Raw genomic sequence first — 25,992 nt, 5'->3', positions numbered from 1 at the left:
GATGGTGTGGGTTTTTGGATGGGAGGGGATGTGAAGAGAGTGGAGGATAGGGAAGTGGTTGGGAGGCTTGGGAGGGAGAAGAGGGGTGGGGAGAGGTTGCGTGGGTGGGTTTTGTGTTTTCTAAATTTTTTATTTTTAGAAGATTCATGTTTTTTTTTAAAAAGAAAATTAAAAAATTAATTTTTTTTACCACGTGGCACACATTTGGCAGCTACATCAACGCTTAACGAATCAATGGATGAAAAATATAACGGAGGTATTATTTTGAAATAAAATAGTATGTAAGATATGAAAGTGAAATGTTTTAAAGATATTGTATGAGGTTGTAATAGACCTCAAATCTGAGGAAGTATTATGTAATTTACCCTTAAAAATATTATTATTTGCACTCTAAAAAAGTTATCTTCTACTCCTTCCAATAAAACTTTCTCTCATATTTCATAAATTTGTACGTACTTTAAATTGTCAATAACAACTTCCTATTTCATTAGTTAATTATTTGAATTGTGATAGTCATATTAACTTAAAGGATATGAGGAGGTGGACCGTGTCCAGGGACATGAATGACACGAAACCGTGTCGTTGGGTTCCGGGTAGAGCGAGTTGCTTTAGAGGCTCAGTGGCCCGGCAGCTAAGTAGCTCAGCTCAACGGCGCAGACTGCAGGCCGTGGCTCAAATGGCTAGAAGTTGTGGCTCATGCAAGTTTAGGATAGAAAACCCCTAATCTTTTCTTGCTTTTTTTTTTCTTTCACAATTACCAATTCACAAAATAGTATGTATATAAAATAATGTGAACATAATTTAAGCAGAATTTATAACTCGGAATGCGACATAAACCGTTCATTGGTCGTAGCATTAGCGTTAGATAATCAATATTATTTAAGAAATTTCAAGTTAACAAAATAAAAAACAAAAAGGAAATGTAAAACTATCGTGTCCCTTTAGTTTTGATTGGGGCATCGAATCTGTATAGTCAATGCTACGGATTGACTATACAAAATCTATAATTTTTAGGTGATGGATTTCATATGATTATGTAGACTTTTACGAAATCTATAAGGATTTTAGAAGATTTGAGAAGATTCATATAACTGATTTCTATAGATTTTGATAGACTTATGTAGCGTTTAATCTTGATTGTCAAATAGATCAAATGGTGATAAATGTGCCTAGGCCATAAATCTAATCAAACTGTCACAACAACCATTTTTCATCCATAGCTTGTCCCCTCCCTCTTGTGCTATTTTTAACCCGAGAAGAATAAATTGATACAACTAGACAGGAGAGAAATGATAAATTACTAGTAGAAGCACATTCAATATCAGAAACACAGCATCAGTGGCAAACCGAGCAAGATCAACAACAAAACCTTCATATTTTTTAAGCAAAAAAAAATAAAAAATAAAAAAACCTCATACTGTTCACAAATAGTTTTTGAAATCAAATGAGAAAAACTCACAAACCATAATCTTCAGAAAAACCATCCGTAAAAAAATTAAAAAAAAAAGAAGGAAATTGACCACCTTAACAGATGCATACCAAGAAAGAGTGGGACCAATAACACAACGAAGAAGAAAGGTCCCATATTTTCAATTTGGTGCTTATATTAGCTTGGGCGAGAAAAGTCAAATTGAAGCTTGAAAAGAAATCCTACAGGTGGAGATGAGATTTTTAGTAGTCTTTGTTATGCATAAAATTCACTCATAAATCCTACAAAATCCTTTACTTAAAGAAATCCTTCAAAATCTATGACATTTTGAATGCCTACAAATTTGAATGGGCTTTTTAAAATCTTAATTGATTACCGCTAGATTTGAATGTATTTTTCAAAATCCTCTTGAATTTTAAGTTGACTACACTATGATTTCAAAGTCTTTTAAATTCCTCTTTTAAAACCTAATTAAGTATATATATTTAGATTTTAAAGTCTATTAAAATCTTATCACATTTTAATTTAACTACACCCCCTAAATCTACCGTATTATCGTTTTCCATTCGGCCATAATTTACATGCGGCCATACAACAAAAGTAAAAGGTCGATTCTTACGTAATCCTTTATCCTGACAACGCAATCTGCAAATACTACAATCTAAGTGGACACCTTCATAATATTCCGTATGTGAAGCTTTCCGCGTGCCTGTGGTTCGATGGCCGTCTCAGTTTTAGCCATGCTGCCATGACTATCCAGACTATTCAGATGTGGTCGGTGTCCGTGTGGAGACATTGTAGAGGATGTGATGAAGAGCATGATAATGAGTGGCTGCAAAGAGATAAGATGTACAAATGGTGATTGTGCAAGGATAATACTCGAAACCGAGATGTTGTGAGTTGAAGTAAAGATTACATCCAACGCTTACATCTGTACTAAGAGACAACAGCGATGATGATTTGTATAATTGAAACTAGAGTTTCGGATGGCAGGTTGTATGATTTCCCAATCCTCTCTGTCCATTCACGCTCACTAGCTCAAGTCTCCTCTTATACACCACACAACCTGCCATCATCACTGATTCACCATCATCTTCTCCTAACTCCCAATCGTGAGTCACCACAACCACCTCCCCATCACCGCGTCGAGAACACCACTATCATCCTGCAAAAATTTAGTTAATTTTTGAAATAGGGTTTTTTTATTTAGGGATCTAAGTTTTTGAATTTGGATTTGTGAAAATTGCATTCTAGCATGAATACTTATGTTGATAGAATGTTGTTTTAAGAATCAGGTATGTTGATAGAATGCTCTGTTCTCAGTTTCTAGGTTTGTAATTTGGTATGCTCTTATAGGTTCTCAATTTCTGGGTTTCGGAATCTGGTATATTCTCAGTTTTTAAATTTCTAGGTTCTAGAATTTGGGTTCTCAATTTGAATCTGGGTTCTTGAATTTCTAGGTTCTAGTATATGTACACTAGTTTAGCAGTTCTGCAACTGTTGTTGGCATATGTTCAACACGTTGCCCAGCGCCTCGAGCGGCTCAAGACCGGCATGGTCAACTCCCCCGACGACCTCTCCTACCTCTTCTGATGCCGTTCTCTACAACCCCTCCGACCTTGCCACCTGGGTCAACTCCCTCCTTATCGAGTTCAACCACCAGCCCCTCATCTTTCTCCCCTCCGATCTCGACGTCCCTGACGGCATCATCACCAATAATCGCTTGAAAACGGCGTGGCAGCGGATAAGGGTCTTAATGTTGGAGACCGAGTCGAAGATCTGGAGGATGACGAGTCCGGGAGGCGATCAAAATCGGAGAAAAACAAAAGTAAGAAGACCCGTGGACCGGTCCCAAATTGGCCCGTTTCAAACGGGCTGAGTTAGGTCTGATTCCAGTGGTCAGATTTGCAATACCCGACTCGACCCACCCCGTTTTTCTTTTTAAGCGAGTCCGGTCTGGTCCCTCCAAATTTTAGCCCGGCCCAGCCCGTGCCCACCCCTAATGAGGACCATTGGACCACTCTGTAGAGATAATTATTTTCACGTTTTCTTTTGGATTAATTCCTTCACCCCTTATCAAGAAACACATGTATTTCACTATTTATTTTTTTTAAAACATTTTCCAATATTTTAAATTTTTTTTGAAATCTATAACATATTAAAAGAACATTACAGTATTTGGTCTAATATTCTAATAAATAAAATGTTAAATTTCTATCTATGTGTTCTAAGTTCTAAAATTTTCCTTTTATAATTCCTTGTGATAATTTTGACTCTCTAGTAAAAAAAAAGGTCAAAGATTAAAGTCGAAAGTTATTTAAAGGTCTAATCGGATAAACGGTCTCCGTGGTGATAAGGTAATCGGAAAGTAGCCATCGTGGTGTAGTCCAAAAATGATTTTTCGTTAAATACAAGGGTAAAAACGTATTTTGATGTGTGCACCTTCTTCTTCAATGTTCAATGTTCAATCTAAATTACGGTGAAAGTTATGTCAAATTCTAAATTTTACTCGACACAAAATGTCGAAGTAAAATATAAATTCAGAAAATTGAAGTACCATAGTGAAGCCTTGCATCATGAGCCCACAAGTCAACGTCCATGGTGGTGGTTCAACTCTCCAGCGACCCAAGTCAGCTTTTTCGGGCGAGAACCGGTGGAAACCGCCCCTTGGGGAAATGGGTTGGGACCAAAAGGCTTAAGGTTTCAAGCTTTGAGAGAGATATTGGGGTGTGGGTGTGGGTGTGGGTGTGGGTGTGGTGATGTTTTGCATTACTCTTTCTCTCTCTCTCTCTCTCTCTCTCTCTCTCTCTCTCTCTCTCTATATATATATATATATATATATATATATCTGTTTGTTAAAATCCCAATTGTTGTTGTAAAAGATTAAATGTGAGGTTTAGTTTAGTTTAATTTTTTTAGCATTATCAAATGAATTATTAGTGTTTTGAGATTGCATTGCGGTTTAATCCAAGAATTTTTAGAATTTTGGGGTTGATTTGTTAGTCCCCTTCATCTGTTATGTGCATTGGTTGTACTTACTTTACAGAGAGAGTAGAGAGAGGAGAATTGTTTATCCGAGTAGGCCTTATTTAAACTAAAAGAAATCATGCTCGTAGTTGAAAACCAACTTGACAAACCCATGTGTCAGCTGCCAGGGCAGTAGGATTTTATTTTGGAGTTACTTTGTCGTGGGAGCATTTTTTGCTCGTAGGCGTGTTGACCCTAAAAATTACAAAACCTACGTGGCGCGCAGGCCGAGTAACTAGTAAGCTAACTACGTCCTTCGGTTGAATGCGGGGCGTGCCAACTCGTCGGCCGAGCTCGGCCGAGGAGTAAAATTTGCTGATGTCGCTTGGAGCGCGTCGTTGACTTCTCTATCTTGCGATTGCGACCGAGGAAGGAACGCTCTCGGTCTCTGAGTTCTACAGCCTGAAGACAAGGCTGATAATTCTGCGGAGTTCAATAATCGTCGGAGCCCGATTCGGTCACCGTGATTATATTCGTAAGAGTATAAGCACGTCGAATCAAGACCAAACTGTATGGGCACAGGTACTCGAACGTGATGTATGTCTTGATGGTAAACGTAGTTCGGCCGTCGGAATGCCGAACCCTGAAACCTACTTGCGAGTATCCAATCATAAAATAACTCGGCGTCCTGTACGCCGAGCAATGCGATTTGTAACACCTGACTATGCCGAAAAGGCTAGCAAGGTGACCTCTGCCAATAAAGGTTCGAAAACCTTTCTCGGCCGATACTTAGATAGATAACCGGTCGACCTCGACGCAGTGCTGTTTATCCAAACTGAAGGTGCTTCTCGGTCGGCTGATTCTGCGGCAGCAGTGCTGTTTATCCAAACTGAAGATGCTCGCCGGGTGCTTCCATAGTGCTGTTTATCCAAACTGAAGGTGTGTCGGCGGGGAAAAGAAAAGGAAAAATCTCAAGGTGTTTGAGAGGTTTTGCGCAGGGCAATTGTATGCTGATTGTGAAGGTCCTTCTGTTTGCATGATTTCTTGTATTTATAGTGCCCCATTCCTTGAAACCGACTCTGATTTGGATTGGGAGTCCTTGTCTCATTTCGCTTCTTCCTCGAACAAACCTACTCCTACTGGGATTCTGAATTTTCCTTCTTTTCGAGACTTCATTCCTTGCTGGTCGAGAATCCTAGTTGCACCAGGACTTCCTCGACCTTTCTATTTATCTGGACTACTTATGATAGGATTTGGCCGACCCCGTTAGCTGGCCCGGGCCCTATTATTCGGCCCATAGTATTTATCATCTCCTTGGGCCGAGCACATCCTGCTGCTCGGCCCAGCAATAATATTTTGGGCCCAAACAAGGCGTCAGTCGACATTTTGGTCTAGTTGGTTTCAACGTGTCAAAATGTAATAAAGTAACCCTTAGGCCAACAAATAAAAAAGAAGTTTGACTAAACTTCTTTTCTTTGCTGTGTCTTTATCGTATGCATCTTCAGCTTAGGAAGTCACACGAAACATCTAGGGTCTCTATCAATTATTAAAGCTCCACGTCTCTTCAAAATTCTTGTAGTTTCGTCACCTCTCGATCACACTACCCCCTATATATATGTGTCTCCCCGTGGCTTGAAAATATATAATCATCAGATCACTTCCTTTTGTCAAAACACCAACCACAAAAAAGAGTAAAATTTAGAAAGAATGGTTTATTCTCAGCAGCACAGAAGCATTAGTATTCTTATGCTTCCATGGCTAACCCACGGTCACATTTCTCCCTTCCTCGAGCTAGCCAAGAAGCACACCCACAAGAGAAACAATCTTCACTTCTACATTTGTTCCACGCCTGTGAACCTCACCTCCATCAAACCCAAACTCTCTGGAAAATACTCTCACTGCATTGAGTTTGTGGAACTCCATCTTCCGCACGATGAGTTGCCTGAACTGCCCCCTCACTACCACACCACCAATGGCCTCCCACCCCATCTCATGTCCACTCTCAAAAAGGCCTTCAACATGTCCAGCAGCAACTTCTCCGACATCCTCCAAACCCTAAAACCGGATTTGCTAATTTATGATTTTCTCCAACCATGGGCGCCCTCTCTAGCTTTGTCGCACAATATTCCGGCCGTTGAGTTTTGTACCATTAACGCTGCCACCATTATTTCAATTTTCGCTAACCATTTCAAGAATTCCAGTCTCGAATTTCCTTTTCCAGGAATCCATCTTCGGGATTACGAGATCAAAATGTTCAAAAATCAGGTGGAGTTTTCATCAAATGGCCTAAAGGACGGAGAGCGCATACAGCAGTGCAGTTCTAGTTCTTGCAACATCATTTTGGCGAAGACATCCAGAGAGATTGAAGCAAAATATATCGATCGTCTCTCTGATTTAGTCGGGGAAGAAGATTGTGCCCGTCGGTCCACTAGTTCAAGATCCACTGGACCAAAAAACCGACGAGGAGTCTCCGATCATCCAATGGCTGAACAAAAGGGAGAAGTCTTCGGTTGTGTATGTTTCCTTTGGGAGTGAGTACTTTTTGTCCAAGGAGGAAATAGAAGAGATAGCTCATAGGTTAGAGCTGAGCAAAGTGAGTTTCATTTGGGTTATTAGATTTCCCAAGGAAGAAAAGACCACAAAAGTTGAAGAAGTATTGCCAAAAGGGTTTGTAGAGAGGGTGGGAGAGAGGGGAATGATAGTGGAGGGTTGGGCACCACAAGGAAAGATATTGCAGCACCCTGGCGTCGGTGGGTTTGTGAGCCACTGCGGATGGAGCTCTATGTTGGAGAGCATCAAGTTCGGCGTTCCAATTATAGCCATGCCAATGCAACTTGACCAACCAGTAAACGCCAAACTGGTAGAGGAGGTCGGCGTGGGTGTGGAGGCTAAGAGAGCAGAAGGTGGTGGTTTGCAGCGAGAAGCGATTGCGGAGGCGATCGGAGATGTGGTTGTGAAGAAAATTGGAGAGGGCGTGAGAATGAAGGCACTGGAAGTAAGAGACAACGTGAAAAAGATTGAGGATGAAGAGATAAATGACGTGCTGGAGCAGCTGGTGCAACTATGTGCATAGAGCATATGCGAAATGGACACAATATTTAAAATAGCTTACGTACATATATATCAGTTTAATTTGAAGGATTATATAGTTGTTTGGACCCAATTTTACACTATAAGCCCGAGTAATCTAGACCATTGAATGAATATAGCTCTCAACCGTTGGATGGCAGAATTGTTAAGATAATTGAAGGATATATTGTGGTTTTAATCATGATATTATCTTTATATTTTCTTGAAGAAGATGAGGTGCAGATTATATCTTCAACTTGAAAGTAAGCAGTACAAGTTCAATTTGATTTGGGATTCTTGGAGTTTAGACGCGTGACGGATTGGAGCATCATAGCATTTTATCAAGAGTCTTAATATATTGCGACATTGGTTTGCAAACAAATATTGATTGGCAGAGAAGATTAATGCATACATTTAAATGGGATACCAAGATGCGTAATCAACAGAGAATCAACTCCACATGTGCTTGGAGTTGGTTAGCCGTGCATAAAGGTTATTGGCATATTTCAAATTAGGATGCTTATTAGCATAAAGATATGTGCTAATAATGGGTATATGCTATTAATTAGCAAGTGATGGTGTCATGCTGGTAAGTGATAAGGCATAACAATCTTTTGTTTTGCATGAGATTGTTATGCAGGAGGAAGCGTTGGTATTGACGGCAGTTTTACAACATGACGGCCAACAAGATGATAGTCCTATAAATACGAGATGCGTAGAAAACAGAGAGGACCTTCAAATCAGCATACAATTGCCCTGCGCAAAACCTCTCAACACCTTGAGATTTTTCCTTTTCTTTTCCCGCCGACACACCTTCAGTTTGGATAAACAGCACTGTGGAAGCACCCGACGAGCACCTTCAGTTTGGATAAACAGTACTGCTGCCGCAGAATCAGCCGACCGAGAAGCATCTTCAGTTTGGATAAACAGCACTGCGTCGAGGTCGACCGATTATCTATCCAAGTCTCGATCGAGAAAGGTTTTCGAACCTTTGTTGGCAGAGGTCACCTTGCTAGCCTTCTCGGCATAGTTAGGTGTTACGAATTACATTGCTCGGCGTACTGGTCGCCGAGTGGTTTTATGATTGGATACTCACAAGTGAGTTTCAGGGTTCGGCATTCCGACGGCCGAACTACGTTTACCATCAAGACATACATCACGTTCGAGTACCTGTGCCCATATAGTTTGGTCTCGAATCGACGTGCTTATACTCTCACGAATATAATCACAGTGACCGAATCGGGCTCGGACGATTTGTGAACTCCGCAGAATTAGCAGCCTTGTCTTCAGGCTGTAGAACCCAGAGACTGAGAGTGTTCCTTCCTCGGTCGCAATCGCAAGATAAAGAAGTCAGCGACGCGCTCAAAGCTACATCAACAAATTTTACTCCTCGGCCAGGTTCGGCCGACGAGTTGGCACGCCCCGCATTCGACCGAAGGACGTAGTTAGCTTATTAGTTACTCGGCCTGCGCGCCACGTAGGTTTTGTAATTTTTAGGGTCAACAATAGTACATCTACTTCTGTTTTGGTGTTTTTTTTCTTTTTTTTGTAATGGATAACCTGGAATGCTTATGTACAAAACAAAATAATTTTCCAAATTATGCGTTTACTCCATATTGTACCAAATATTGTGTAACGTTATCGTTGTATAAAAAGAGTATTTCGTTAAATTTTTTAGTCCTATAATTACTTAGATATTCATCCATTATATACAAAACTAGTCTCTCCGATAACAAACAACCATTGAGTACCATAATTACATTGGATATTCATCTATTGTATACATAGCTAGTCTCTCCGCACTAGTACAAAAAATACTTTGGGTGACGTAGGTCCTTCGTCGCGCAAAGTCAAAAAAACGTCGCACAAAAATTTGCGAGACGAACCTTCGTCGCGCGACAAGCGTCGCGCCACGCCTGTGAAAGAAGGTTTTGCGCGACGAAGAAGTTACATGCGTCACGCAAAATGTCTTTGCGTGACGTAATAACATGCGTCACGCAAAGTGGGTCGGCGTGACCAAGGTGTGCGTCACGCAAAGTGGGTTGGCGTGACGTAGGATGCGTCACGCAAAGTGGGTTGGCGTCACTCAAAGACACTTTGCGTGACACATACCTACGTCACGCAAACCCACTTTGCGTGACCTATGGAACTTTTTCGTCGCGCAAACTTTTTATGTTTTATTTTTTTTTTAATTTTTTTGCCAAAAATATTTTGGATTTATTAATATTTTGGATTTAATTTTTAATAAATATTGTAATTATTCTAAACAATAAACAATAAACCAAGAAAAAGTTTAATTATAAACCATATGAAAATGTGCATACAAGATGTCTAAACAAAAAAAGAAAAAACTACAACAAGTAGTCTTCTAGGTTTGAAAACTACTGGGTATCGGGTAGGTGAGGTGGCTGGGAGGTCGAAGGTGGAGTAAGATCAGGTGCTGGCAGCTGGATTTGGAAGGTGGAGTAAGACCAGGTGCTGGCAGCTGGGAGGTCGAAGGTGGAGTCATGATCTGAAAACCTACATCCTAGGGTAAAGTGACGTCCTCCATCGGGGTTTCCGGGAGAAGTTGCGATGTTGCTTCTTGGAGAACAGCATCGCCCTTTTCCACCATAGTAGCCTGTAATAATAAAGAAAAAACATATAATGGTTAATAACAAAATATATATAATATTTGAACGATTCATAAATATAAGAATAATAATTGTAATAGGATGTAATGATTATGTCCAAATCAACTTTAGTTAATTGAATTATGCAAATATAAGAATAATAATTGTAATAGGAAGTAATGATTATGCAAATATCTCCATCATCATCACATTCAAATCAACTTTAGTTAATTGAATTAACTTTAATAATTGTAATAGGAAGTAATGATTATGTCCAACCTTCAGGACAAAACCCACAGCTTTGGGAAAAAAAAAAAAAAAAAAAAAAACTCCCAGATGCAGGATTCAAAGAACTTACCAGAAAACATTAGCCTTTTTGGCTAAAAATCATCTTCAATCCAAATCAAAAGGCTGAAGAAGCTCGGAGAAGCTTAAACTGCTTCCAGTTTTTTCTAGCGAGCCAAGATTTGTCAGGGATAAAGGAGACGCAGGACTTGAGCGAGAGGAAAAGAGGAAAGTCTTTTCCTGCAATTTGATTTGCAATTTGAGAGAGAGGAAAGTCTGCAATTTAAGCAAGAGGAAGAGGAAAAGAGGTCTGCAATTTGAGGAAAAGAGCTCTACGGAAAGAAAAACCGAGAGGAAAAGAGGATAGGATATATGGTTGCAAAACTTGGAAAAATTGAAAAAAAGCGCCTATTTTTCGCCAAAATTATCAATTCGCGTGACGTAGGTATACAATTCGACGTCACGCAAAGTGGTTTTGCGCGACGATTAAAGCGTCGCGCAAGGTTTTTTTATTTTTTTTTTAAAGTATTAAAAAAATTACCAAAAATGTGACTTTACTCCTTTCAAGTTCAATTTTTATTTCACATAAACCCCACAATAATATATTATTCTTAAAAAAACCCATAATAATTTTTTTTACATATATATCATTCAATTTCTTAAGTGTTATAAGCACAAAATAAATAAATTAAAATCTACTTAGTAAATACATATACATGGGTTGATCTTAGTGATTCCACATGCTTAATCTTGAACTGGTTTCCTCCCATCGTTGATTTTCCACAGGCTTAATCTTGAACTGGGCTGGAGGATTCTTTTGTTCTCCCCCGAAGGTCTGAGCTTACTCCTTTTATCTGTTTCTTTATTCAATCTCTCCAATTCGTATTGAAGAGGGTTAGAGGATAACTCAGCATATGCAGTTGTTGCTTGTCTCCACATGCTTCAATGTATCATTTTCACTTGCCTTACTTGCTCCCCTTTACAGAAGTGGTCCCTTCTCTGGAAGTGTATCAACCGTTGAAGATGACTACTCGACAACAACGCTAGGTAAGCAACCAGGGAATAGATTCCAGGCAGTCGGTTCCAGATCGGAAGACTGACTCCAAGTGCCGGCTGATTGCTTCTTTCACTTTGCCATGCGAGTAAGAACAAGGACAAAGAAAAAGACAGGGAAAGAGCATGATATGAGATACTTTTGCTTTTGACCTTGATGATATGAGATACCTTTGCTTTTGAAGAAGCGGTGAATGAATCAGCACATGTATTTGTTGTGCTTGTCTCCACATGCTTTGATCTACCGTTTCCTCCTGGGTCATCTGTACTCCAGGCATTTGGTATCTTCTTTGGGGAAGAAGAAAAAATTGAGTATTTCGAGAGGCTTTGCTGGGAGTGCGCCCTCAGAGGTGAGGAAGAGTTGGGCATTTTCTTCAGGTCTGCCTTGCCATAAAAGATGAAGGTCGACATATATAGGGATTTCCCAATAGCAAGTGGTGATACTGTTATTTTACCATTGTCGACAAAAATTTTGATCCAGCAAATCCGACTTTTTGAAAAAGAGTGCTGACTCTTTGATTTCTGAACGAACGCCTCTTTGATTTCTGAGCTAGCGCCTCTTTGCTTTCTGAACAAACGCCTCTTCGATTTCTGAACAAACGCCTCTTGGATTTCTGAACGACACGTAGTAGTGCGGATACGGCTCTGTCAGAGATCTCTTGACAAAGTTGAACGCGTTTTCTGGAAAGCCGAGAGAGCGTCGCCGAACTTTACGCTTGAAATTCCGGCTTTTTGAATCGGTGGTCTTGTCGCCTTGGCTTTTTATAGAGGTATCGATCACCCCCAACATGCACACTTTGAAGATTGCCCATTCTTGAAAATCGTCTCCGGCCCTTTTAGATTTTACTCCATCCAACCCTTCTCTTTGAACACCTTTGAAAAATGGCTAACCCATCTAACCTTTGCTTAGATTTGAGTCTCAGCAGCGATCCGGTTGCGCCCCGTCAAGGTAATGTATGGCGCCCTTCTTTTTTATCTTCTAATGGCCCTCTTACAGGTGAAGACTCCATGATGACGGATGCAACAACAGCTACGATAGTAGCTAGGAACCTCCCCACTCCTAAAGATAGTAGGCTGCTTTCAGGACGGTCCGATGAGTTGGCCGTTCAAGAGTCCCTCGCTCTCAGTGTTCAGTGTGCAGGCTCTGTGTCCAACATGGGCCAACGCCTACTTGCTCGCTCCCGTCAGGTTGAATCGTTGAAACCCAAACCCAAACTCCTGTGAATCTCACCTCCATCAAACCCAAACTCTCTGAAAAATACTCTCACTGCATTGAGTTTGTGGAGCTCCATCTTTCGCACGATGAGTTTCCTGAACTGCCTCCTCACTACCACACCACCAATGGCCTCCCACCCCATCTCATGTCCACTCTCAAAAAGGCCTTCGACATGTCCAGCAGCAACTTCTCCAACATCCTCCAAACCCTAAAACCAGATTTGCTCATTTACGATTTTCTCCAACCATCTAGCTTTGTCGCACAATATTCCGTCCGTCGAGTTCTGTACCATGAACGTCGCCACCATTATTTCAACTTTCGTCATCCATTTCAATAATTCCGGTCTCAAATTTCCTTTTCCAGGAATCCATCTTCGGGATTACGAGATCAAAATGTTCAAAAATCAGATGGAGTTTTTGTCAAATGGCCTAAAGGACGGAGACCGCATACAGCAATGCTGTTCTAGTTCTTGCAACATCATTTTGGCGAAAACTTCCAGAGAGATTGAAGCAAAATATATCGATTATCTCTCTGATTTAGTCGGGAAGAAGATTGTGCCCGTCGGTCCACTAGTTCAAGACCCATTGGGCCAAAAAACCGACGAGGAGTCTCCGATCATCCAGTGGGTGAACAAAAGGGAGAAGTCTTCGGTTGTGTATGTTTCCTTCGGGAGTGAGTACTTTTTGTCCAAGGAGGACATAGAAGAGATAGCTCATGGGTTAGAGCTCAGCAAAGTGAGTTTCATTTGGGTTATTAGGTTTCCCAAGGAAGACAAAACCACAAAAGTTGAAGAGGTATTGCCAAAATGGTTTGTAGAGAGGTTGGGAGAGAGGGGAATGATAGTGGAGGGTTGGGCACCACAAGCAAAGATATTGCAGCACCCTAGCGTCGGTGGGTTCGTGAGTCACTGTGGATGGAGCTCTGTGTTGGAGAGCATCAAGTTCGGCGTTCCAATTATAGCCATGCCCATGCAACTTGACCAACCAGTAAACGCCAAACTGGTAGAGGAGGTCGGCGTGGGTGTGGAGGCTAAGAGAGCAGAAGGTGGTAGTTTGCAGCGAGAAGTGATTGCGGAGGCGATCGGAAAGGTGGTGGTGAAGAAAATTGGAGAGGGCGTGAGAAGAAAGACACTGGAAGTAAGAGACAACATGAAAAAGATTGAGGATGAAGAGATGGATGACGTTGTGGAGCAGCTGATGCAACTACGTACATAAAGCATATGACAAAATGGACGCACCACATTAAAATAATTTACGTACCCAGGGGAGAATCAGTTTAATTTGAAAGGATTATATTATACATCTTTTTTTATTTATTTATTTATTTATTTTGTATTGGATAAACTGGATTTCCAGATCCAATTATGTATTTACTCCATGTGGATGTGGTATCAATTGTTGTGTAATGTCATCGTTGTAACAAAAGAGGGAGTTTCCTTGAATTACATTGGATATTCATCCATGATTTAGAGAATTAGTCTTTTGGATAACAAACAATGTGCTAGGATAAGTTGTACACAAATTGAGTGTTTGATTATTGACTAACAATTTGTATTGTAATTGGAATTTTGATTATGTGGTGTAATTTTTAGTGTACTTAGAACAAAACTATGTAATTGTATTATTGTACTCAAAATGTTGTTGAAGATATTGTTTTGGAAAAATCAAACTGGGTTTTCTTCGTATATAGCTAAGTTCATTCCATAAACTCTTTTTTAACCTTAAATTTTAATATATCCTCCCAATCAGGTATTATAATAATAATAATAATAATAATAATAATAATAATAACATTAATATATAAGCTGAAAACTTTTCCAACCTCCTGTGTCCCCGACCAGGTCCTCCTTTGGTCAGTCTCTTCCCTCTGGAGTCCAATTAAAACAATAATAATAAAAAATTGAAAACAATATATGCTCTGTTGCGATCATATTTAGAATAGGAATGTAATTGTGTAAATCTTACTAGATATGAGAATGTATCTTACATTCCTATTATGAGTAAATTACCTATTAAGAGTTGTAATCCTAAAGGGTAAGAAATAAACCTTCCCTACTATTATAAATAAAGTGAGGTGGAATAACACACACTCACAATTACACATCTATCTCATTCTCTCTATGCCGCACCCTCTCTCTCTTTCTGGCCTCCATAATTGTTCAGTAAATTATGCCTATAACACGTTATCAGCACGCTCTTGACGCTGCGCTAAAGAAGGTTAATTCTTTAATCAAGGGAGTATTACGTTTTAATTATTCTTTTTATGATTAATTTATTATTTTATTGAATTGATCTACATGCTATTGATTCAATTTATTTTTTCTTTGTTGAACGTGATACAACTCCAATGATCTTCTACAAATTCAAAGGCTTTTGTCGTTTTCTGCTAATCAGGTATGCTTAAAATAAAGAAAGATATTTGAAACGTCCACGACGCATGAAAACATTCCCCATGATGCATGAACCTCCCTATGTTTACATTTTCCTTCCGATATATGTATTGTATATGTTCATATATTTTTCAATATATATATTTGTTTCATACATCGCACAATTAAATTGTTATGTGGAATTTGTGAGTCAAATTATATAAACTAAATTAGAAGCAATTTAGGGTTTTCAAACCCTAATTATATCAAAAAAAAAAAAATATGGGCACTTGCAGCACCACCACCGCGGACACCTTGGACCCCACAGCAGCAGCCCTAGGGCCTTGCTGTGCTGACCTAGACTACTAGGCCTTTCGGCCTACCTCTGTTTATAGGGCCTGCAGTCCCTAAGTAAAAAAAACCAGCAGATTTTGGCCCATTGTCCCGCGTCCCTAGGCCCGTGAACTCACTGGGCTTCGCTCCAGTCTCGGCTTGCTTGCCAGAAGCTTTGGCTGCTGGGCTTAGGTTGCCTTGGACCCAAAACATAAAAGCCCAGCTTCGGCTGGGCTTATCAGACCCAACCCAGGCCAGCTTTTCGCTGAGCCTAAACCCATGCCCCTCTCTCGGCCCATTTAACTTAGCAGCTTATTGCTAAGGCCTTTGTCTCTGTCGACCAGTGGGCTGCTCTCATGCAGGCAACCCAAGCTCTTTTGCTCACGGCAACCAGCCCTTCTTTGCGCTATGCTATATTTTCGATCTAATAATATTATTTTAATATTATTTTGCTTCTACAATCAACCGGTATGGCCCGATTTATTGAATTAATTAAAAGTGACCTGCAGTCCATTAATTTGATAACGAATCCAAAATTATTGACCTGAAGATCATTTTTGGACATTAATGATTCAATAATTTATTTTTATTCTTTGAACCGTTGACATCCTTTCGTAGTCCCGAAGCGCTCACACTTGAGTTCCCGAAAAACCTCAAATCCATTACACTTAAATCAGCATATTGCATTCTGTGTTCTTGTAGGACCCTCTCTTTTATGAACTAAACGTTCAGAAACTAAATTGAACCTATAGTTTCAAATTTAGTGCCTTTGAAACCCGAAGTTTTCATAAAACAATACACCCATGAAAGGCCGACGTTTTTTTTCATGAAAACCATGTCTTAGAACTCGAATGTTCTAACTTTGATGCTTATGGATAATTCATTCTCATAGCACCAATCACAATCTTGTTCCCTTTATTCAGTGGATTGTCGTACAGTAACAAGTTCGATTTTCCTGATTTGGACATTTCTAATAAAAACCACTTTATGTGGGGTACAAGACGTGAATCTCCACTTGACTATTAAAGTAGCTGAGAAACCATTGAAGCCAACAATGACATGGAAGAGCTGAATAAGCCTCCGCCATGATCTTCATTTGTAGACTTATACCCGAAGCATTACAAATGGAAATACCTCCCGAACGAGGATTCCATGGCTCTTTGGCTCGCTCATACGGACAGTTTAATCATGAAAGACATTGCCTGAAGCACACCATGATTACGTCCATGAATGAGTACAATTCTGAAGTTTATAAATCCGATCGAATTTTGACTGGAGAATATTTTTCTTGTCCTTCTATGTTTCTAACTCACCCCTGAAGCAACAATGTAGAAAGCGGAAGTTTACCACATTCTCGGATCTAATAACTACCACAAACATATGGTAGAATCAGGGCCTGCTAAGGTGTGGCATCATGCCCGAAGCGTGATCCTTGGCACTTAAGACCTAAAACTTCAAGAATAAGGGATAATATTCCCAAACCTTAACCTTGCAAAATCTTCTTCTGTCTTGATGGAATAGATGATTGGTTATGCACCTGTTCATGCCCCTACCAATGTTGTTGAGGAGTACCATTCTAGTAGTCAATATGTGAGACTAATTTTTCCTCCACGAAACACCGTTGGAAGAGCCAAATTTTGACATAGATGGCCTTGTTGGCTGAATCCCCTTAGTAAACAATTTACTTTGTGAACATTTTTCTATGTTCTTGGATTCAAGTTTGGTGTATGTTTTACTTATGGATAATCTTACTGATATTGTCCTCGAATATGAGTTAATTGGATCATGTTTCTTAATACATGTGACCGATTCAATTAAACACATGATTAGGTTGGAATGTAGGAAAGTTAGTTGTCTGGATGAATGCGTACTACGCATACTAACTTTACACCTATATCACATCTCTAACAATGACTTCAGGTCTATCCAACTTGATTAAAAGCATTGGCACGCTCCTCGTTGTATGAATGGTACCGAATCACCATTTAAGGGACCTTAAATTCTCCCTGACGTTGAGTTTTTAAGGATATTCGAGATGACAATGATCATAAATGAAACCACTGAAGAAAATATAGTGAAATATCTTTGCACCACCTCCAAAAATGAGCCTGAAGCTTTGATTTGTGGCCAATGGGAATACACCATATGTGGCTGGCCTGGAGCCTGGTGATTGAGCAGTTTACTTGCTTTGGCATGACCTTTTGGGACACTTAAGTCGAACAATGATGCTACAACGCATCTCCTTATCTGAAGTAGGGATATTCTGCCTACAAGCACACTTTGCCAAGCATGCTCATTAAGGAAATTGATTTTCCATATCATTCCCCGCAAAGATACGATACGACTCTCTTTTCACAGTGGATTCAAGGGAATATATGTGGACTAATCCAACCAAAATGCGGACCATATAAATACTTATGGTTTTGGTTGATGAATCGACAAACTGGTCACATGTTTGTCCACACACATTACTGCTAAACCTTATGGTCGATTAAGGGTTCACCACCTTACTTATCCCTTAAGGTTCGGGAGACTGGATAATGCCGGAGAGTTTATATCGACGGTTTTCGATAAAGTATTGCATGTATTTTGGGTTTATAATTGAACATGGAATTCCCATGTTCACCCTAAAGAACTTGGCCTAGTGATCATAAAGCGCAATTTAAATGATAGCCTAAATTTTGGTAAACGTACTAAGTTTTTGGTTTCTGCCTAGGGCTATGCAATCTTTCTACATAGTTATGTTGGTCAACCTTGAGGCCCATTCCCACCCAACCTATATGACATTACAGTTGGTTACTGGTACGAACCTGACGATTTTCGTATTTACACATTTGGATGTGCATTCCATGTGCCAAGTTGCGCCGCTGCAACTTACCACCATGGGTCCTCAAAGAAGGATGTGTATCTTTTGTCGATCATGATTCTCCTTCACACTAGCTTTCTTAGAGCCCTTGCATACGATCTCTTTACCGCTCATTTGCGGGTTGTCACTTTAATGAGACAGTCTTCCCACCGTTAGGGGGAGATAAGAACGTCAACGTTCTTGTAGAACGGTGCGAAGTTACGTGGACATTACCCACTATGTCTCATCTCGGTCCCCATACCGCACAAGTGTGATAAGCAAGTGCAATGAATTTTAGTTTTCAAAATGTTGCTCTATACGCATTCCTCTGATCTAGCTAAAGTGATGAGATCATAGACCAGCTACAAACATGTCTGCAAGGATAGACGTACTTAACGGACGTCGAGTCAACATCCCTAGAGGGTATGCCGCCCTTGTTGGACGGTTTGGACACCCCTATTGGATAGTCCGGTACACCGACGGATAGCTAGCGTGACAGATCACTTGGTTCGTAGGATTCACTTCCCTAGAAAAGGAAAACATGGCACAAAAATGAATTTAAACTTGATCGCTGTCTCAAATCATTTTCATCTCATGAGATTAATCCAGATTTCTCCTGAGATTTAAAGTTCTTGGTCCAGTATACTAGTTTGGATGAGCTAAATGGAATTGAAATGAGATTAACATCGATGATGTTTTCACTTATATGGTAGCTACCGACATAAATGAAAAACGACGATATCAAACCGTGTTCCGTTGATTAAGTGACAATGTAGAACTGATTAGACAACTAAAGTTACAATCCAAGTTAAATTCTTACCAAAGTGTGTATTGGACCTGTCGTTCCTACACAGCCCAAGGTAACCTTGTTGTGTTACAAGTGGGAAAAGAAACGTTATGAGATGAATGAAATAGTGCGATATGATGCACGCCTTACGATGCAAGGTTTCTCTCAAACGTCCTGTGATTAATAGCAACATTATGAAATATGGTTAGTGTTTTCTCCATGTGGATATAGATACGGAGATTTACATGTAAGTTCCCGAAGAATTACATGGACTGGTTCAAATAGTTCCAAAACCACGAAACACCCTCTTAACTTGTTTTGAGGCGTTCACTTATGGATTAAAAATCCGACGGATGTGGTATACCCGTCTACATGATTATTTAATCAGTCAAGGATGAATTATGCCCTTACGTGTTAAACTATGAAGTCTTATTCCAAATTGCTAAAGTTACAGTTTATGTCGTTGACACGAATCTCACTAAGACTCCGGAAGAGCTTGAGAAAACTGCCTCGCACCTGAAGATGGAATTTGAGATGAAAGATCTTGGGAAAACTTGTCTATGCTTTGACCTGAAGTTCAAGCATTGTTCTGACGGTATTTTGGTCTACCAGTCGAACTACACATCGAATGTGTTACTTTTGAGTATACCTTTGATCGTCCATACGTTATATGCAAATGAGACTCTTTAAGAGGTTATGGAATCCAAAATTCCATATCTAAAGTTCAACTTTGCGCTGCGTTGTACTTAGCTCATTGTATTTAGACAGGACGTCTCATTCTCTGTTGATCTTGGTAAAGATGCAGCACCACGCCTACACGCAACCATTGAATTGGTATTAAAGACGTACCCTGAAGGTACTACATGGGCAAATCCTAACGCATCTTAGCGGATCCAACCCCCTTGATCCTTGGAATGATGCTTACCTTGTTTATTATGCTGACGCTAGTTACTTATCAAACCCACACAAGGCAAAATCCCCAAATGGTTATGTCTTTACCGTTAGGGATATTGCAATATCTTGGAGGTCCACGATATGACCTTAGTTGCGAAATCTTCGAATCGTTCCAAGACTCACCTCGCTTCACTATGCCACAAGTGAGACATGGTTAAGAGTTCTTGTTGAGAATTTCGAAGTACTTGCTGTGTTTTCATCCATCATTGAGTTCCAATGACGATCCATGAAGATTATACCACATGTATTAACCTGACCAAGCCATGATACATGAACGAAGTCAACGCCAAGACATATTGCACCTACATCTACATCAGCAAAGCATCAGGAGATTGAAGTCATGCAATCCGTTCCCAAGACAACTTGGTCAATCTCTTCACCAAGTCATTGCCCAAGTCTACATTTCAGAAGCTCCTCTAAGGAATCGGTATTCGTAAATTATCTGAGTTGAATTACTTGTAGTTCTTTTATTTAGAAGTTATGTCTAACTCAGGGGGAGTATCTTGAAGCATACTCACATGATCTTAATGTACCATTTTTCCCTACGATTAGAAGCATTTTTCCCATTGGGTTTTTGATACCTAACTAGGTTTTAATGAGGCACCCATCCCAGGATGATCATACTCCATTGAGTTCACTACCTTCATCTAGTTTAACGAGCGTTTTAGACATTATGCATATTTTTCTTACTTTTCTCCTTAGTCTATGGGTTTTGCCTATCCCTTGTGTTTTACCATAGCAAGGTTTTAGTGAGTTTTTACAAATGCATACTTCAAAGTAAATCGATCACCCGTTGTGTCACATCCCGGTCCAGAGCAGAACATTTCCCGGGCCCGCTCAACCACCATAGCACAATATTATCCGCTTTGGGCTTACCATTCCCTCACGGTTTTGTTTTTTGGGAACTCACCAGCAACTTCCCAGTGGGTCACCCATCATGGGATTGCTCTAGCCTCCTTCTCGCTTAACTTCGGAGTTCCTACGGAACCCGAAGCCAGTGAGCTCCCAAAGGGATGAGAATATACATATAAGGATCACTCCCCTGGGCGATGTGGAATGTCACACGTTGGGCCGATGACTTCATCAACTATTTTACCTTATCTGCTGAAGAATCTGATGCGATGGTTTGTTGAGTATTTACACACTCAAGGGGGAGTGTTGCAGTCATATTTAGAATAGGAATGTGATTCTGTAAATCATAGTAGATATGAGAATGTATCTTACATTCCTATTAGGAGTAGATTACCTATTAAGAGTTGTAATCCTAAAGGGTAAGGAATTAATCTTCCCCACTACTATAAATAAAGGCACAATGGGGTGGAATAACACACACCCACAATTACACATCTCTCTCCTTCTCTCTTTACGTCGCACCCTCTTTCTTTCTGGCTTTCATAATTATTCAGTAAATTATGCCTACAACATGCTCGAACTTTTTCTGTATATGCAATTTGTCATTCCTTTTTACTATTTGATATATATATATATATATATATATATATATATATAATTGTTAGTAAATTCAATTAATGTTGTAGTGTCATACTTTAAAGATTTATAAGTGTATGATCAAATATCAAAACTATGAATGAATTGTATTCAAAACTAAGATGAACGAATTAAAAGACACAAGTTAATTACTAAATACATTATATTAAAAATTATTAAAAAAATGAAATATTTCAAAAAAAAAAAAAAATCCTCGGTATAAATTTGCAACATTTCAAAAAACATTTGGGTGAAAATTCAGAATTTTATAATTTCTATATGCATTACTCCAATTTTCATCCAATATTTTTAAAAATTGTTAATGACCAATGCGAAAATTTCAAGCCAACTTGCATCACTAGGTGTAAACAATTGAGATTCGCCTACTCTCTTTATGTAGGCAATGTTGTCTACTTCAAAGTGAATAGGTCGATTGAGCCTCAGATGACCTTTTTTCGTTAGAATTAACAGTGTTTGATAAAAATGGATAGCTTATGACCAAGCAGTAGATTTTTTACCCTTATTTTTTTTATAGGATATATGGTTTAACATTATGTGATGTAGTTTACTATATCCGTTTGACCACTACCAAAAAAAAAAAAAAAAAAAAAAACCATTTCAGATGAAAATATTTCATCTAGTTAAATAAGGTTTCATCGCTTAAGGCTTTTGCCCAATGAAGACTCGTCTTGCAATATTAGTTGGGCAAAAGTTGTCGAACAACTGTTTGTCCGACAATAAGTAAAACTCCGTTGGGCAAAAATTGTTCCCCCAACGAAATTACTGACAATAGTTTTGTTGAGCCAAGGTGTTGACCAACTTTGCCCGACGATATTATTTTGTTACTAGAACTCATTGCTGAGCTAGAATAGTATCCTAAACGACGAAAATCAAACAACTTACCAATAAATTTTCCACTATTTCGTCGGGCAAAGTTGTATTTTTGAAAAATAAAAAGTAAGAATAATATTTTGGCTGGCGAAATTGTCGTTGGGCAAGGAATTTAAAGAAAAAAAAAAAGCAAAATACATGCTCTTTGTTAGGCAAAAATAGAAAATACATGCTCAATGAAAAGTATTCGTTGGGCAAACATTTTAAGTTTTTTAAATTAGTAATTCAAATTATATTTTAAATATTATTTAGTTTTAATTATATAATCTCAAAAGAATTACAATATACAAAAATTATTTAATTATACTAAAACTGAAATATTCATACAAATGTACGTATAGAAAATATACTAAACTAATGACTCCTAGGGTTGTTGCTGGGATGGCGACTATAGGTCACTTGGAGGATTGGGCATGAGAATGACAGATGCAAACATTGCTTGGCCATCTCTCGAATGTACTGCCGAAAGTCATTCTCTCGCTGGCACACAACTTCTTCCCAAGCTTCTTCTCACTGGCCTATGTCTTCTAAGCCCATCTCTAACTGTTGCAGTCTGGAACAAGCTCTATTTGCAGGTTGAAAGCTAGATAAAGAAGATCCTCCGAGGTCTCGAACGAGACCCCTCCTAGGTCACAGATCTTTTAGCCTTTCCGTTGTCCAACCATGTCCATCAGCAACTCTAGAGACACATTTGGATTAGGTGTCAGCTGCTACAATGCATGTCTGGTTGCTATTGCAAGATGTTGGTGTGCTACTCATCCTTTTTTTGCGACATAGAAGCCTACAAAAAAAAGGAGAGACTAATTAAGATTATTGTGTTGTGATATTAATTATGACACATGTGTGATTGTGTAAATCACCAGTAGATTGTATTTAGGATGCTAGAAGATCATATCTCTTTATAATTGTATTACTTACAAGGTAAAGAAACATATCTTGTTTACTATAAATAAAGGCACAAGGCATGAAGAATGACACATAGGATTCCTCAAGTGTTTATTTATCTCTCTCTTTCTCTCTTTGCCGCACCCCTTCAATAAAATAAGCCATAAACCCAGCGAATGAAGTATGAGACTGATGAAGACAAGCCATGACATGGTGATCCGGGGAATTATAATAATTGTACCAATATGCCAATGGAGCACCAAGAATACTAGGAGTAGCTTGAACAGGTGGAGGACCCCAAGGATTCAAGTTTCAGCCACATCGACCACCACAGATATAACCACCACATGGCCACGACCAAAGCCACGGCCAAAATCATGACTACTGATGAGTCCATATTATATTATATATTTTACCCTAATCTTAGTTATAATTTATTGGCTATTTTTGGTGAATTTTGATACTTTGAATTATATTTCCAATGTAGGACATTCGACTTCCTCTTGAGCAAAAAGTATTCAAACAGATGAATTTTGGAATGATTCTAATTGGAGAATGTTCATGAGTCTTTCAACTTGTTAGTTTTAAAGTTTCGGATTTTTCTACCAAGCAGTTATTTTATGGCAATGAAATAAAGGAGCAGCGCGCAGTGCTGTCAAAGATGATGTCTTTTGGGTTCGAGGCCTTCTGCAATTATGTTCGGAACATCTCAAGATTTAATTCAAGTCATTTTGGGCATGTTTTGGAGCTTTGAAGATCCAGAAACGTGGGATTCTTTGTGGCTGGGCAGATTTCCCAAAGTTAAAATATGAATGTATTTCCTAATTATCTTATTTTATTATGTTTCCGAGTTTTTAGAAGTCTTTTCTAGGAAGGGTTTTAATTTGTGGTAGTATAAATAAGGTTTTTTAGCCATTAGGGTTTACTACGCACTATTTTGGAGAATTTTAGACTTTTTACCCACAAGGTGTTTTCAATCATTGTTCTAGTTAATGATATTTTCTTTAGTTTTTATTATGATTATGTGTAACTAATCCTTTTGCTAGAGCGAGGCCATGAGCCTTAACATGAATATGTGATTTTATTAATTTGCTTATGAATGGATGCATGCTTGCTTTGAATTATTAATCACCGTGTTTAAACTATCTAATTGTCTTAGTGATTCGCAACCATTAGAGCATTTAGATAAGTAATTTGATACAATTTCTGTTGCAACATCACCTTGAAATTGAGGAGGGCTTCCTGTGATTAGTAATTGTAAGTTCACTTAAGGCTAACATCACGCTCTTAAGGGTTGCATGATTTTTCAAAGGATTTTCACAAGGCTTAATGAGTTTTGCATGTTTATATTTGATTTGAACATCATAGATGGGTTGCAATGTTAGATATACGTTTTCACTTAAACATCACGAGGAAAAACATGTATTAAGAAAACCTAACCTTCAAAGCATGTAAGTGGAAATTAATAAGTAATTGGTAAAATTGCATAGGATTGTTAGTGGTGACGGCGAAACCCTAGTGTTTAAATTACTTTCCAAAATCATTTTCTTTTGCTTTCTTTACTTTGCCAATTATTTAATTGTTTTTAATTAAATTCGTTTTTAATATTTTTGGTCATAAAATCACCCTTTTTCAAACTTTGTTTTCAAATAGTTAACTAAGAATTAGTTTAAATACAAATTATTCATTCAATTCATGTGGAGAACGGTCTTGCTAGAGCCGACTATATTACAATTACCTTGTACTCTTGCAAGCAATTTTAAATGTTTTTATCCCTACTTTTGTAGGTGGTAGAAATCCTATCAACTACCACAATAATCCCGGATAGGGCCTGTATGGACGGTGAGGATGATGGTCCACGTAGTGGGCCTGATGAGCAGAAGCATCACTTGATGAGGGCCCACGGTAGGAGGTTGGGCCTAAACAACATCCGTAGGGGATGAGTGAGAGATAAACAGAGCTTTGGGCATAAGCAGCAGAAGATCAGTTCTGGGCCTCGAAGGAAGGAAGTCTGCAACGCAGGTCAGTGAACGTGGGAAGGGGAAAATTCATCACAACCGTGATAAATATAAAATAGTCTCCACCCAGCCTTTTCAAAACAGTAGTCACTAAGTCCTCATTTAAGACGGGGCGATTGATAGCTTCAAGACTATCGGAGATAGATTTGACATGTTAGAGATACTCATAAATAGTACGAGTGCTCTTTGAAATATCAAGTAACTGAAATTGAAGATTTCTAGCATTTGCATTAGAGGCTTGTGAGAAGTGCTCATAGAGACAATCCCACATTGCCTTTGAAGAGGGTTTGCCGACAACTAGAGAGATGATGGACTTAGAGAGGGTAAAAGTAAGATAACTACACACAAGGTGATCTTGTTTGTTCAACATACATAGGCAGGATTATGTTTGGCAGAGAAAGTAGCGGTAGGAGCTGGGTTCGAGCCATTAACATAAGGAAAAAAATCATGGCCAACCAAGAACATCTTCATCTAACAAGTCCATAGAAGATAAATGGACTCGGTGAGTTTAAGATAGTAAGCCACATTCATGCCCGAGAGAAAAGAACTAGTAGAGGTAGAGGATGAGGCGTTTTCGTGAGCCATAGAAGGGGGACGACAAGAAATAGTGTCTAGGGGGAGAGTCGGTAATGGGAAAAAAAATACTCCAAGAGAGACCTAAATAAGTGATACCATGTAGACAGTTTAGACTAGATGATTTTATTGATAAGTGTAAAGTACAATATAAACAAGTCATTGACTCGGAGTACATGAAACATTTACTTTTTTTCATACAAGGATTATAAATACAAA

At 39.0% G+C, this 25,992-nt stretch overlaps 2 pseudogenes; both read left to right on the top strand.

The window, feature by feature from the left end:
- Window positions 1-6,052: 6,052 nt before the first annotated feature.
- LOC137748860 (beta-D-glucosyl crocetin beta-1,6-glucosyltransferase pseudogene) lies at window positions 6,053-7,540 on the top strand (annotated as a pseudogene).
- A 5,071-nt stretch (window positions 7,541-12,611) lies between these two features.
- LOC148698395 (beta-D-glucosyl crocetin beta-1,6-glucosyltransferase pseudogene) lies at window positions 12,612-14,107 on the top strand (annotated as a pseudogene).
- Window positions 14,108-25,992: the final 11,885 nt, after the last annotated feature.

Source organism: Pyrus communis, chromosome 2, assembly GCF_041283825.1.
Source record: "Pyrus communis isolate YQ-2024b chromosome 2, ASM4128382v1, whole genome shotgun sequence".
In the NCBI taxonomy this organism is placed as follows: domain Eukaryota; kingdom Viridiplantae; phylum Streptophyta; class Magnoliopsida; order Rosales; family Rosaceae; genus Pyrus; species Pyrus communis.
Note: the sequence above shows the minus strand (reverse complement) of the source record. Positions and strands in the feature narration are given on the sequence as shown.